Genomic DNA, 14,571 nt, shown 5'->3' with positions numbered 1-14,571 from the left:
GTTCTAGAGGACCTGAAACTTCTCTTTTGAAGGAATCCTGAAGAGTTAATGAGTGCCAGATAAGTAACATACTCTGGTATTCCTAGATAAACAGTTTTTTTCATTTTTTAATAATTCTTATTCTGTATTTTTGTAAGTGTCACCTGAAGCCTAGGCTGGTACATGGAGGAGACCTTCTCTGCCCTTGCTGGGATCCAGAAACACCATAAGATGCTCCTACTTTTAGCTCATTTTTGTATTCCTGATGTAGTAAATGTTTCAGCTATACTGGCTTCCCAAATCCCTAACTACTAAGTATGTTATAAGCAGCCTAATTCAAGGTCAAATAATCTCAATTAGATATATATCTCCCACATCTCTCTAAGAGTAAAATGTGCCAAATTTAGTCTATAGGACAACTTATACTACCACTACCACTACCACTACCACCACCACTACCACTTCCACTACCACTACCACCAACCAGACCAGAACCACTTTTCAAGCATCTACAGATTTTTATTCACAGAGAAGCCCTTGATTGAGCAGGGCAAAGTCTGTGCCATGAATAACAGTTCTTGCTGCAAGCAGCTTAGCTAAAAAGAAGGCCTCTCACCCCAGAAGTCTGGGTACCAATTAAAGATATAATGCCATCCCGATTATCATATCCTCCCATTTAGAAGCCCTAAAGCTCTAGCTGGTCCTCCACATGGAACAGCAAATGGAGGCCATTACATTTATCCTCCATGGACCCTTAGACCACCCACTTCTGATGGGACCCTGACTGCCACCCCAAACTATGGCCCCTTTGCCAGCAGGAAGCAGCCAGAAAGTTGTGGTGTCCCCTGTCCCCAATGACAGTTGGGGTTTTCTAATCAGAGAAGGGACTGAAACAGGAACTTTAGGGGGCTATAGGCAGGCTTAGGGAATTTTTAGAATTGGGATCCATGGAAAAAACACAAGGCTACAGATTGGGAGAAGGTACATTTCCATAAGACAGAGGAGCGGCAACAGGTACATCTCCATAACATGAGGGAGAGGCTACAGCTACATTTCCATAACATAAGGGAACTGGGAGTAGCCAAGAGGTCTATTACAGAATACAGAAGGAGGAAGAAAGCCCAGAGGGAACAGGAGGACAATGAGGGAGGAGGGCCTCCGGAGTTACTATAGTAACCAATTCAAAAGGAAATATCGACCAATCAGAGGGCATATCAGGACACAGGAACTGCAGCCTTTATAAACCATAGAAACAGGAAGTTGGGGGAACCCTTTCCCCCTTCCCATGTGGGAGTCTGTACTTGTTCTTCAGTAAATCTCCACCTTTGCTATACCATCTTCTGTAGGTGGATTTATTTTTCAACTCTGGTGGACAAAGAATCTGGGTTCCAGTCCAAATATTCCATTTCACTAACACATTCCATTTGCTACTTCACAGAAAAAGAAAGCTGTTGTCAATTATGATACTTGACTATGAAGCACTATTTAGTGGTATAATCTGACTTTTTCTATCACTCTCCAATGGCAGGAGGAGGGTGGGGAGAAGAGCTTGTATTTGCATATTTAGGAGCTTCCAGGAAAAATTATCTTTGTCTTTGATACATTAAGAGTTGTGTAAATCCCTCTGATGCTAGAGATTGCAGCTACCTTTCTGTGACCTCTTGAAGTTGGCTTATTTGAATTGCAAGGTCATAACCTGGCATAAAACATATCTCTGAATGGACAGGGTAGATTTTTGCAATGTTCTCCTACTTAGAGATATAATACTATGAATGACTGTAGAATGACAAGGGTGGCTTAAAAATAGCTCACCAAAAACATTCAAAGGAACCAATGGGTGAAGAAATATGGTCCAATATTTCCAAAAGGTTCTTAAATCATTGCATTTTGTCAGTAGATTGTGGTGGTGGAGGATGGGGATGGGAGAGGGAGGAGAAGAAAAAATCAGAGAACACAGAGACCAAAAATAATAAAGCTATAGGCATTTCAAGTGATTTAAATAGCTCTTTTCATCAAACTTCCCCTGTGTATGCTTGACAGTGTTGTTTAACATAACAGTGGAGAAGTAACTTTATTATTGATTGCTGTGCCGGCTCTTTCCCAGAGAGGCAACTCTGAGCACTTCTCCAAGCAGCCTTATCTCTGTGAAGCAGCAGCCCTGAGAACCTAGGCACTCCATCTGTGTATAGTCTCTGATCTTAGCAGCTGAGAAACAGCTCGGGTGATAGACTCCTAACCTCTGGGGAGTTGGAGCAATGATAGGCACAAATGGCACAAATAGCAAAGAAATGGCACAAATAGCTCATTGCATCATCACTGTTTACCTAGCTAGATCTCTTGGAAAGCATTATCAGTTTCAAATCATATGCTTCAGTTGCCTGATGTTTGAAGCTGTTGTAGTATTTGGCTGATATTCTGAATTTTAGTGGGCAGTAGGTTCCAAGTGTTTTATGAATATTATGCCTTTGATGCTTTGTTTCATTTTATCATAATGGACAACGCTTGTGTTACTTAATGTATTGTATTTAACAAAATTTGCTCTGTGTAAGCATGATGTTTGGGTGAACATTGTTGTAAATAGTAAAAAAGGAAAAAAAAAAGAACTTTCAAATAATTGTTTAAATTGTTCAGTTGCAATTGCTACTTTAATGAGCTGTTTTTGTTTTTTGCCTGCTGTTTGCTCTGCTTAGTGGAAAAGAGGAGCAAGAGTTTTTTCTTCACGTTTAAGTAGGCTGATAAAGCATCCAAGTTATAACAGGTATAAAACAAGAATCCCTTGAGATTGATCAGAGATCTGTATAATTCATTTAGGTACTCATTTTACTGAGGTTTATGTGACATATCAATATATTCAATACTTTTTTAAGAAATGCAGATTGAGCCCTAACCAGTTTGGCTCAGTGGACAGAGCAAGGGCTTGCAGGCTCAAGAGTCCCAGGTTTGATTCCGGTCAAGGGCATGTACCTTGGTTACGGGCACATCCTCAGTAGGGGGTGTGCAGGCGGCAGCTGAATTGACGTTTCTCTCTCAGTGATGTTTCTAGCTCTCTATCCCGCTCCCCTCCTCTTTGTAAAAAATAAATGAAATATATTTTTTAAAAAAAGAAATGCAGATTGATATTATCCTATATAATAAAGAGGTAATATGCAAATTGGCCACCCCGATGTGGTCAAAGATGGTCGCCCCCATGTGGTCAAAGATGGCCACCACAAGATGGCCAGCAGGAGAGGGCAGTTGGAGGAGACCAGGCTGACAGGGGAGTGGTAAGGAGGTGATAAGGCAGGCAGGCAGGCAGGCAGGCGAGCAGTTGGGAGCCAGCAGTCTCGGATTGTGAGAGGGATGTCTGACTGCCCTGTAGGATTAGGCCTAAACCAGCAGTCAGACATCCCCTGAGGGGTCCCAGATTGGAGAGGGTGCAGGCTGGGCTGAGGGACACCTGCCCCCCAGTGCACAAATTTCATGCACCGGGCCTCTAGTGTGACATAAGAGTTCTGCTTTCCAAGTCATGAAAAAGTGATGAGTTAATGAAATAGAAATAATTGTAAACTATGGCTTGATGATGGTGAGTCAAGGATTTAAAAGAATATGCTAGGAATGTGATATGTCAAGCCTTTTCCCCAGGTGGGTATGTATATTTGACTGGATTCTTTCCATGTATAGCTGTGTGAACTTGGCCAATTCATATGAATGTATGACTCCCAGTCACTAAAAACTACTCACTTATCCAAATTATAAATCTAGTCACCTTCATTCTAGAGATTTAGTCACTAGAAAATGTCCATTATGTTCAATAAAATCTTTTTGTCTTGATGTTCATATATTTGCATATATTACCTAGCAGCCTATTTCCTTCAATTTTTTTTTTTTAATTCTTACTCAAGGATATTTTTCCATTGCTTTTTAGAGAGATTGGAAGGGAGGGAAGAGACAGAGAGAAACGTTCGTTGTAATGTACCCCTCGAATCACACAAGGACACCTCAAGAAGTTTTATTAAAGAGTCACATTTATTGCAAATCTGGGACTCTGAGGGGGCATTTCCCTCTCCCAGATCTCATAGTGTCCTCCCGAGCCCCAACACCAGACTTATATAGGCAAAGATCACAAAGGTATTGATTACATCCCAGGGTTTGGAATGAGGAACCTGGTTTGCAAAAAGCAGTTTACAGAAGCAGAAGCAGCATGTTATCTAAATTATAGGTTTGGGTCTCTGGATCACTGAGTTGACAGAAACACATTATCTAGAGCCCTTGGGTCTTGGGACCACTGAGTCAACAAGGACACATTATCTGGAGCCCTCTGACCTTGGGATAATTGTGCTGTCCTTCCCAGGTACAGAAGAATGTGCTTTCTAAGACCAGTATGACAACAACCAATGGGATATTCACATTACAATCAATAGGGTATTTAATCGAATGGGATGATTTATATAATTCAGAAAATCAAAATAACTTTTCTATTATTAAACAAAGCAAATAAGTACAGAAGCCAAACAACAGGGTTAAAGTTAAACTACAGTTTCTACCTGAGATGATTGCTACCATACTTCACATGGATGTGAGAGATACACATGGTTTGGTTGCCTCCCACACATGCCCTTAATCCGGCCTGCAACCAAGGTACATGCCACTGAACAGAATTGAATCCAGGACCCTTCAGTCCACAGGCAGAAACTGTATCCACTGAGCCGAACCAGCTAGAGCTCCTTAATGACAATCTTGCAGGTTTCAAGGGAGCATAAAATACTATTCATGAGAGAAATAAATTTCCTGCTCAAATTAGGAAACATTTGGCAGATGAAGAGACTTTTGAAGTCTTTTGTAGTGTTGGCAGACATTTTCTATTTTAGATTTAATTAAGAATTTAAATATTTAATTTCCTTAGAAGTAGTCTTCTTAGTGTCCACATTATGGACACATTATGTTTATAAATAAAATCAGTGGCCTTATAGGGTAGCAGAATATGCCATTCCAAAAATATGCCACTTTACCATTAAGAGTATTTTGAGCTGAATGCAATTGAAAAGAAGCAGATAAAAGAAAAACTGCCTAGCCCTATATGCATAAAAGCAGGAAAAAGTTTGCAAAGGGATCCCCTCTGCCCTCTTTACTAGGGAGGACAGGAGTTAATTATAAGAGAACTTTATATTTTATCAACCTGGAGACTGTGAAACCAAAATGTGGGGTTTGAGTCTGAGTTCTCATTGTATCCTAAAATCAAAGAATGAAGTCACGGACAAAAAACGGTTAGTGGGACCAAAGTTTATTGAGAGAAGTCAGTCCTGGTGATCCGGGATTTTTGGACTGGAACACGCGGTGTTCCCCTGGGCAGGATGACTGGCTTCCCTAGATTCTTTGTATATAGGAGTCAAAGAATGACATGACAAATGGAAGATGGTATAGCAAAGGTGGAAATTTATTGAAGAACTAGAGGCCTGGTGCACAAAAATTTGTGCACTCGGGGGAAGGAGGTCCCTCAGCCTGGCCTGTGCCTTCTCACAGTCTGGGACCCCTCGGGGGTGATCACTTGCTGGCTTAGGCCTGCTCCCTGGGGGATTGGGTCTAAGATGGCAATCAGACATCCCTCTGGCAGCCCAGCAGCCCTTGGGGGATGTCCATTTGCCAGCGGGGAGCAGACCTAAGCTGCAGTCAGACATCCTAGCGCTGCTGAGGAGGCAGGGGAGGCTCCCACCACCACTGCTATACTGGAAGCCATCAGCCTGGCTTGTGGCTGAGCAGAGTTCCCCCCTGTGAGAGCACCCTGACCACCAGGGGGCAGCTCCTGCATTGAGCGTCTGCCCCCTGGTGGTCAGTGTGTGTCATAGTGACCAGTCATTCCCAGTCTTTCTGCTGTTAGGGTCAGTTTGCATATAACCTTTTTATTATATAGGATAGAGGCCTGGTGCACGGGTGGGGGCCGGCTGGTTTGCCCTGTAGGGTGTCTCGGATCAGGGTGGGGGTCCCGCTTGGGTGCCTGGCTAGCCTGGGTGAGGGGCTGATGGTTGTTTTCAGCTGGTCACACCCCCTCAGGGTGGGCGTCCCCACTGGGGTGCCTGGCCAGTCTGGGTGAGGGACTGAGGGCCGTTTTCAGGCAGGCCAAGCCTGCAACCGAAGCTCTCAACCTCTTCTTTTTTCCTTTTTTTTTTTTTTTATTCTGGGATTTATTTACCTTGTATGGCTGTCACTGGTACTGAGAGCCAGCTTTAGCTCTGAGGCTTGGCCCCAGCTCTGAGACATCAGCTGCTGAAAGCATGTATCTGGGTTTGTTTGGCTTCTATAATTGAAACACTTTTGCAGCTCCAGCTCTGTGGCCGGCTGGCTGAAAGCAGGTTTATGGGGTTTGTTTAGCTTCTATAATTCCAACATTGTTTCTTAGAGTGATGCTCAGAGGCAGGCAGCTGCAGGCGGGGAACCTTGGCTTCCTCCATCACTGGAGCAAGCAAGCCTCATGTTCGCTTCAGCTGCCTGGCTGCCGGCTGCTGCCTTGGTTGGCAGTTAATGTGTGTATCACCCTGATTAGCCAATGGAAAGCATGTCGGAGGTATGGTTAATTACCATGTTTGTCTATTATTAGATAGGATAAGTACAGAGTCCCACGTGGGGAGGGGGAAAGAGTTCCCACCGAGTTCCTTTTTTCATGATTTATAAAGGCTGCAGATCTTTATGCCTGATATACTCTCTGATTGGTCAATATTCCCTTTGATTTGGTCACTGTAGCAACTCCTGAGCTCAAAGGTCAAAGCTCACTTGGGATGTGTGAGGCCCTCCTCCCTAATTGTTCCCCCATTCCCTCTGGGCTTTCTTCCTCCTTTATTTTGTAAATACAGACCTTTTGTTACTTCCAGTTCCCTTGTCGTATGGAAATGTAACTGCTGCCTCTCCCAACTTCCCTGTCTTATGGAATTGTAACCTTTTGCAACTCTGTAGCCCTCTATTTTTTCCATGGACCCTCTTAATTTAATAAATTCCCTAAATCTGCCTATTTCACCCCTAAAAATTCCCATTTCACTGGAAACGGTGAAGCTGGGGTTCCAGGAGCAGCCCAGTGTCCAGAGCTTCCTTTTCATGTTATAGTCAGGTTTTAAAGTCTACTAGCCTTGCCCTAACCGGTTTGGCTCAGTGGATAGAGCATCAGCCTGCAGGCTGAAGGGTCCTGGGTTCGATTCCAGGCAAGAGCATGTACCTTTGCTGCGGGCACATCCCCAGTAGGGGGTGTGCAGGAGGCAGCTGATCAATGTTTCTCTCTTATCGATGTTTCTAATTCTCTATCCCTCTCCCTTCCTCTCTGTAAAAAATCAATAAAAAAAATATTTTTTAAAAACGCCTACTAGTCCTTGTGTAGAGCCCTACATGGCCAGAAGCCATGTGGGCACAGGGGATCCCGAGTTTCCCCATTCTCTGGACAGCCATAGGAGCCGAAAGTTTGCTGGGGAGGAGATGGGGAGATAGCATACCCTTTTTAATATAGGGGGTAGATACAGCCTTGCTAGGTCCTGATTGGTCTTTTCAAAGAATTCTGCCTTAGCAACATCCTTGCGATTGGTTTATATGCCTTACTGCCTTGTTATTGATTATCTGCACATTGCCTGTCTTAGCAATATCAATACATTTTAAAGTTCATGTGCACACATTTCCTTTCCGTCCAGTTGGATGCCTGAGTAACTTCACCTCACTGGGATCTCAGGTTTTATTTCCTTGCTCCCAAAGTCCTGATTCCTTCCTACCTAGCTCCCCTCTGTCTCCTCAGCTGTGCCAGGGGAATTTCCATAACAAACCTTGCTAAAACTAGCCCTTATCTAGCACTAATTTTCCTTTTCCCTATATTTTCCTTTCCACAATTCACCACCTAAGAAATTCAAAGCCTTTTCTTTATCTTCTCACTTCTCTAGAAATTCACTATTCTTTTGGTAAGGTGCTATCGAAACGGAATTTTTGGACTGGAACCTGGATTCTTTGTCCACCAGAGTCAAAGAATGAATCCATGGACAGAAGGTGATGGGGAAAATAAGACATTTGGGGGGGGGGGGGGGGGCTAGCAATCTGAATCTGTGCCAGTAATCTAATGTACATTCTTGGTGACCTATAGTTAAGTCACTGCCCCTTTCTCCACAATCGGGTCTAGCAAGACCTGCTTACCTAATTACTTCCAATTTACAGAGGGGCCATAAATGAAGGATGTAACAGCTTAGCTACAGGGGAGTAACTGACATCACCCAGACAGGCATTTAGATACAATCTAACTCCCCCATTCTAACTGACTCAGGAGGGGCTGTGGAAGCCCACCACAAAAGCCTGCTAGTTAGGAAACAGATAGAAAACAAAGAAACTGAAGGGTATAAAGAGAAAGCTTCCCTATATTGGCTGACTCAGGATTTGGAGAGCTGACCCTCTGAGTCACTGTACTAGTACATGTGAAACATCTGAAAATAAATGGGTCTATCCTGAACCTCCAAGTACTCCTGTGTATTTTTTGGTCTCCTGGTAAATTCTGTAACAAAGGTGGTATAGCAAAGGTGAAAATTTATTGAAGAATAAGTACAGATTCCCACATGGAGAGAGGGAAAGAGTCCCACAGAATGGACTCTCACGTAGTGAGGGGAAAGGGTCCCACTGAGTTCTTTTTCCCTATGGCTTATAAAGGCTACAGATCCTGGTGCCTTGATATCCCCTCTGATTGGTCACCATGCCCTTAGAATGGTTACCATAGTAACTCCTGGGCTCAAAGGTGCAACCTCACATGGGACATGTGAAGTTCTCCCCCACCTCCTTCCTTATTGTTTTCCTAATCCCTTTGGGCTTTCTTCTTCTCGTTCTGGATGAAGGGCTTCCTTCTCTTTATTTTGTAAATATAGACCTTTTGCTGCTCCCAGCTCCCTTATTCTATGGAAATGTACCTGTTACAGCTTTTTGGCTTCCCTATTCTATGGAAATGTACCTTCTGCTTTTCTGTAGCCCTGTGCTTCTTCCATGGTCCCCTTGAGTTCTAAAATTTTCTAAAACCTGTCTTTTCCACCCCTAAAAATTCCTGTTTCACTATTAAACCCAGGTTCAAATCACCTCTTAGAGTTATTCATCTCTGGGTATTATCACATGTATGCATGACACACATGCTAATAAGTTGTTTGTTTTTCTCTGGTTTCTATGTCTTTAATCCAAATACAGGATCCCAGTTAGAAAACCTAGAAGGCTAAAAGGGAAAATAATTTTTCTCTTCTACAGCCTTTTGGGAAAAAGTTATGTTTTTTAGGGTGTTATATTCTAAAACTGGCTTTATTTCTGGTTCAAGAAGAGGTAACTGTTACAAAATTTTAAAGGGTAGTAGTAAGGCTTCATTTGTTCACCCACTGGCTAATACTTGAGGTTTAATATTTAGTATTTTAGTTGAGCTAAAAGCCGTAATGGTCACTTAGGCTTTTATTATATAGATAAATTACATGAATTGATTTTGTTATGTCCAAATATCCTATTTTTAGCATAGGTATTGTGGATGAAAGGGGCCACATGCTGATCTGACAAGCTCAGGGGAGGCCTGCATGGCAGTCTTGCAAACTCAGAGACTTAAAGTAACCCAAAGGATGGTCTGAAATTAAACTTTAAAAGCAGTTATGGTGGGCAGTTACGTCCTTGGCCAGTATCTTCACTGACAAGGTCAATCTTTACCTTAACTGAGCCTATCTGTTTTTTTGCATCTATGATAACATACCCTTGAAATGTCTGGGTAATGTGTGACTTCCCTGTATCTGGAGCCCCTGGGGCACAACCAAATGTGCTGGGCACCAGGACAGATACCACAAATTCCTTCATCATCGTGTTAATTGTTCCTGCACCCACCTAAGCATGTGTCCATCATTTTACTTTTTATCCAATCCCAGGGGTTTGCCCTGCTTTGCTTTATCCCTCCTCCTTAATCTATCACCAATGAATTTCATGTAACCCACCTACGACCCTCCTTTGATTGCAATGTATAAATACAAATGTAACCCGGCCATTCTCTGGAGCACTATCTCAATTCGTTGAGGTTCGGCTTCCTGGCATATGTGAACAGTTTGGCTCAAATAAACTCACAGAAATTCTTTACAGGTTCCAATGGTTTTTTTATGTTAACAGTACCTAGTTAGTGTTAATAAAGAGAGGGAACAAAAGGAATCAGACATTAAGTGTAATAAACTAGGTAGCTGAATGGAACAGTAAGTCTGCTTCCCTAGGAAGTTGAAGCATTCATAGGCTTCTCAGGAGACCACTGCAGCCTCCACTCCCAGGACCTAACCCCTGAAGTGGCCAGGAAGGTTGTCACAGGTCATTAGCTGGGATTGCTCAGGGAGGAATAAAAACAGCAGAAGAAATTCCTGTTGAGCCATGTGCAATAGAAGCCAAGATGCCAACCATAAGGGGAAAGTGTCTATCCTGGAAAAATATCAGATTAGTAAAGGGACCCAGAACCCAGAAGATCTAGGAGATTCATTGGTTAGGGGAGGGCACAGCACAAGCTCATGAAGGATTGGGAAATTGATTGATTTGTTTGAAAGAGTACCTGTTCCATCCCAAGCCCAAGATATCAAAGTCAGTCTCTCTCTCTCTCTCTCTCTCTCTCTCTCTCTCTCTCTCTCTCTCTCTCTCTCTCCTGGTAAGACATATTGGTTTGTCCATCGTTTCACGCATTCTTTCTCCATAGAAGCCATGTGGGCCCCAAGCAGAAGCTCCAAGTGCAAGCCTGGGTAGAGCAACACAGTGCCAACCGTAGTGCTTCAGGGAACAAGACCAAGCTAGCCAGATGGGGACAGAGTCTGAACTAGACTGACTCAATGGCACAGAATTTCTGCTTCCTGGTCTTCTGGTATTGAAGACAAGACTGGACTTCTTCCATAATGGGACAGAGCTGAACCCAGGACCGTTCTTTTTGTTTGCTTCAGCTTCAATAAATCTTACCACCAGACCTTATGCTCCCATGCATGGTCAACAAAATGCTTTTATCAAGACACCTCAAGGACCCCAATTCCACAAGCAACACTTATTTTTTTTTGGATTACTGCTGATTACATTTTCCTTTATTTTACTCAGGATTTTTCCTTCTAATCACTTGTTATTTTTTTTCTTATATTATCATGTAATATTTATTCCAATGTTATACTAGATTCAAAAGGACTTGGAAAGCATTCTTTCATTTTCCACCCTCAAGAATTTTGTATAGAACTTAAGTGATTTATTCCTTAAAATTTTGGTAGACTTCACTGTAAAACCATTGAACCTCTTGTGTTTTTTGTACTGGGCAGATCTTTAAATTCTGGTTCTATGACTTATATATTTGAATTCTTTGTAAATTTTGGTTAGTTGTGTTTATTTATGTATTTGTTCATTTTTTTCCTGTTTTGAATTTTTTAGTAATGTTTTTCATGGTTCTATTTCTTCTGACTGTTTTGGCTAAGTTGTACTCTTTAAAAAATAAGTCCTTAGCAAAATTTATGATTTTATTGGGATAAAATTGTCCATAATATCCTCTTACTATAATTTTAACTTTTAGGATCTATAAGATGTCCATTTTTCATCCCTGATATTTAAAGATTGTGCTTTCTGCATTTGTTGATTAGTTTTTCTAGTCTATCACTTTGGTTCATCATTTCAAAGAAAGAATTTTTGCTTTGTTACTTCTCTTTTGTTTGTTTTCAAGTTTTTGATGTTGCAGACCATGCTCCCTGGGAAGCAGACTCCAAGTGAAATTTGGCACGGTAGGTTGATTAGGTAGTGTTCTTGGAATTAACACCTGCAGGGAAAGGATTGGGAGACAAAGAAGTCCGGTTCTGGTTCTTTCACAACAAAGGCTTCAATCAGTCCCACAGAGTTCTGAAACTGGGATGGCCTTTCAGAGTTATGAATTGATGTGATTGGGCCAGGACTTCATAGCCCTGCATCCACATTGTTGGATGCTTCAGGGAAGGGTGGAGGGAGACCTCTAGTGAGACTGTTCTACCAGCCAGCAGCACTCCAGCAGCTCACAGAATGATTAGTTTAGTAAAGGGGTGAAACACAACATCCAATTTAGAACTTAGAATATCTGCTTTTAAGATTCATTCTACTTGAGTCAATCTCCACATATGTGTTGAAAGCAGCAGTTTCTTTATGATTCTGATGGGCTTTCTTTTTTCTTTTTTTGGCTGGGTACAGTGAACTTTATTGATGGTGCATGACAAAATGGCTCCCTAGGCCCCTCCCCTTCTCCAGGGGGTCTGGGATGGAAACGGTGGTCAGGAGATTCTCAGTGTGTCAGGGGATCGATCTGGGGCAGGGACTCCCCAGCAGCAGAGGGCCTCTCTTCCTCTTGCTGGGGCTCGTGGTTCAGGGGACTCTTACTCCTTGGAGGCCATGTGGACCATGAGGTCCACCACCCTGTTGCTGTAGCTGAATTCATTATCATACCAGGAAACAAGCTTGACAAAGTGGTCATTGAGGGCAATGCCAGACCCAGCATCAAAGGTGGAGGAGTGGGTGTCATGTTAAAGTCGCAGGAGACCACCTGGTCCTCAGTATAGCCCAGGATACCCTTGAGGGGGCCTTCTGATGCCTGCTTCACTACCTTCTTGACGTCATCGTATTTGGCAGCTTTCTCCAGGCGGCAGGCCAGACCCACAGCCGACACATTGGGGGTGGGGACACGGAAGGCCATGCCAGCGAGCTTCCCATTCAGCTCAGGGGTGACCTTGCCCACAGCCTTGTCAGTGCCAGTAGAAGCAGGGATGATGTTCTGGGCAGCCCCTTGGCCATCACACCACAGCTTCCCAGAGGGGCCATCCACGGTTTTCTGGGTGGCAGTGATGGCGTGGATTGTGGTCATGAGTCCCTCCACGATTCCAAAGTTGTCGTGGATGACCTTGGCCAGGGGGGCCAAGCGGTTGGTGATACAGGAGGCATTGCTGACAATCTCGATGGAGTTGTCATTCTTGTCATGGTTCACACCCATCACAAACATTGGGCATCTGTAGAAGGGGTAGAAATGATGACCCTCTTGGCTCCACCCTTCAAATGAGCCCCTGCCTTCTCCCTGGTAGTGAAGACACTGGTGGGCTCCACAACATACTCAGCACAGCATCACCCCATTTGATGTTGGCGGGATCTTGCTCCTGGAAGATGGAGATGGACTTCCCGTTGATGACAAGCTTCCTGTTCTCAGCCTTGAATGTGCCTTTGAACTTGCCATGAGTAGAATCTTACTGAAGCATGTAGGCCATGTAGTTGAGGTCAATGAAGGGGTCACTGATGGCAACAATATTAACTTTGCCAGAGTTAAAAGCAGCCCTGGCAATCAGGTGCCCAATGCGGCCAAATCGGTTCACTCTGACCTTCACCATTGTATCTCAGGGTTGTGGCTGGCACACCGCAGGAGGAAAGACTGTCTGACGAGCAGGAGGAGCAGAGAGCCGATGGGCTTTTTTATTCCTGTTGGTAACTCTTGAGAGGAAGGAAGCATAGTCATCAATTTTGCAGCAGAGCTTGAGATTTCAACTGATACTCAGCATCAGCCTCATTATCATGGATTGAATATTTGTGTTTCTAAAATTCATGTTGAAGATCCAAATATCCCAGTGTGATGGTATTCGGGGGTGGGGCCTTTGGGAGGTAATTAGGTTCAGATGAGATAATCTTACTATGCCATTCATCTAATCTAATAAAAGAGAAACATGCAAATTGACTGCACCTCCACTACACCCCAAGCCACGCCCACCAGCCAATCAGAGCGACTATATGTAAATTAACCCACCAAGATGGCAGCTGGCAGCCACGGAGCTGGAGCAAGCAAAAGGCTTGGTTGCCCTGGTGATGGTGGAAGCCAAGCTTCCCGCCTGCCCTTGCCGGCTGTGGCCTCCGCTCAAAGCAACAAATTTTCAATTATAGAAGATAAATAAATCCCAGATACCTGCTTCCAGCCAGCCTCCACTGGGAGCTTGGATGTCTGGGGGCCATGGCCAGCCTGTAAACAGCCATCAGCACCTCACCCAGGATGGCCACACCCTCATGGGGTGAGGGTTCCTGCTGGGGGGCTTGGCCAGCTTGAAAACAGCCATTAGCACCTCACCCAGACTGGACAGGCACCCCAGCAGGACCCCCCACCCTGAAGGGGGTGTGGCCAGCCTGAAAACAGCCCTCAGCTCCTCACCCAGACTGGCCAGGCACTCCAGCGGGGACCCTCACCCTGAAGGGGGTGTGGTCAGTCTAAAAACGGCCCTCAGCCCCTCACTCAGGCTGGCCAGCACCCCAGCGGGACCCCAACCCTGATCCGGGACACCCTTCCTATCCACCCTGCTCTGTTCGTGACAGGAGAAGGCACCCCAACCCCCTGATCAGCCCTGCTCTGTGCCTGATAGGGGGTGCTCCCCAACCCCCTGATTGCCCTGCAGCTCTGTGTGTGACAGGGTGTGGCACCCCAACCCCCTCATAGGCCTTGCTCTGTGTGTGACAGGGTGCAGCGCCCCAACCCCCCCATCCCACGGGCCCTGCTCTGTGTGTGATGGGGTAAAGCCATAACCTCCCCATCGGCCCTGCCCTGAGTGTGAAAGTGGTGACACCCCAACTCCCTGATCTGCCCTGCTCTCTGGGTGCTGGAGG

The 14,571-nt window shown here is 44.4% G+C and overlaps 1 pseudogene; it reads right to left on the bottom strand.

The window, feature by feature from the left end:
- Positions 1–12,317: 12,317 nt before the first annotated feature.
- Positions 12,318–13,316, bottom strand: LOC132213031 (glyceraldehyde-3-phosphate dehydrogenase-like; annotated as a pseudogene).
- Positions 13,317–14,571: the final 1,255 nt, after the last annotated feature.

The sequence above is a fragment of the Myotis daubentonii genome, chromosome 1, assembly GCF_963259705.1.
Source record: "Myotis daubentonii chromosome 1, mMyoDau2.1, whole genome shotgun sequence".
NCBI classification, from domain to species: Eukaryota; Metazoa; Chordata; class Mammalia; order Chiroptera; family Vespertilionidae; genus Myotis; species Myotis daubentonii.
Note: the sequence above shows the minus strand (reverse complement) of the source record. Positions and strands in the feature narration are given on the sequence as shown.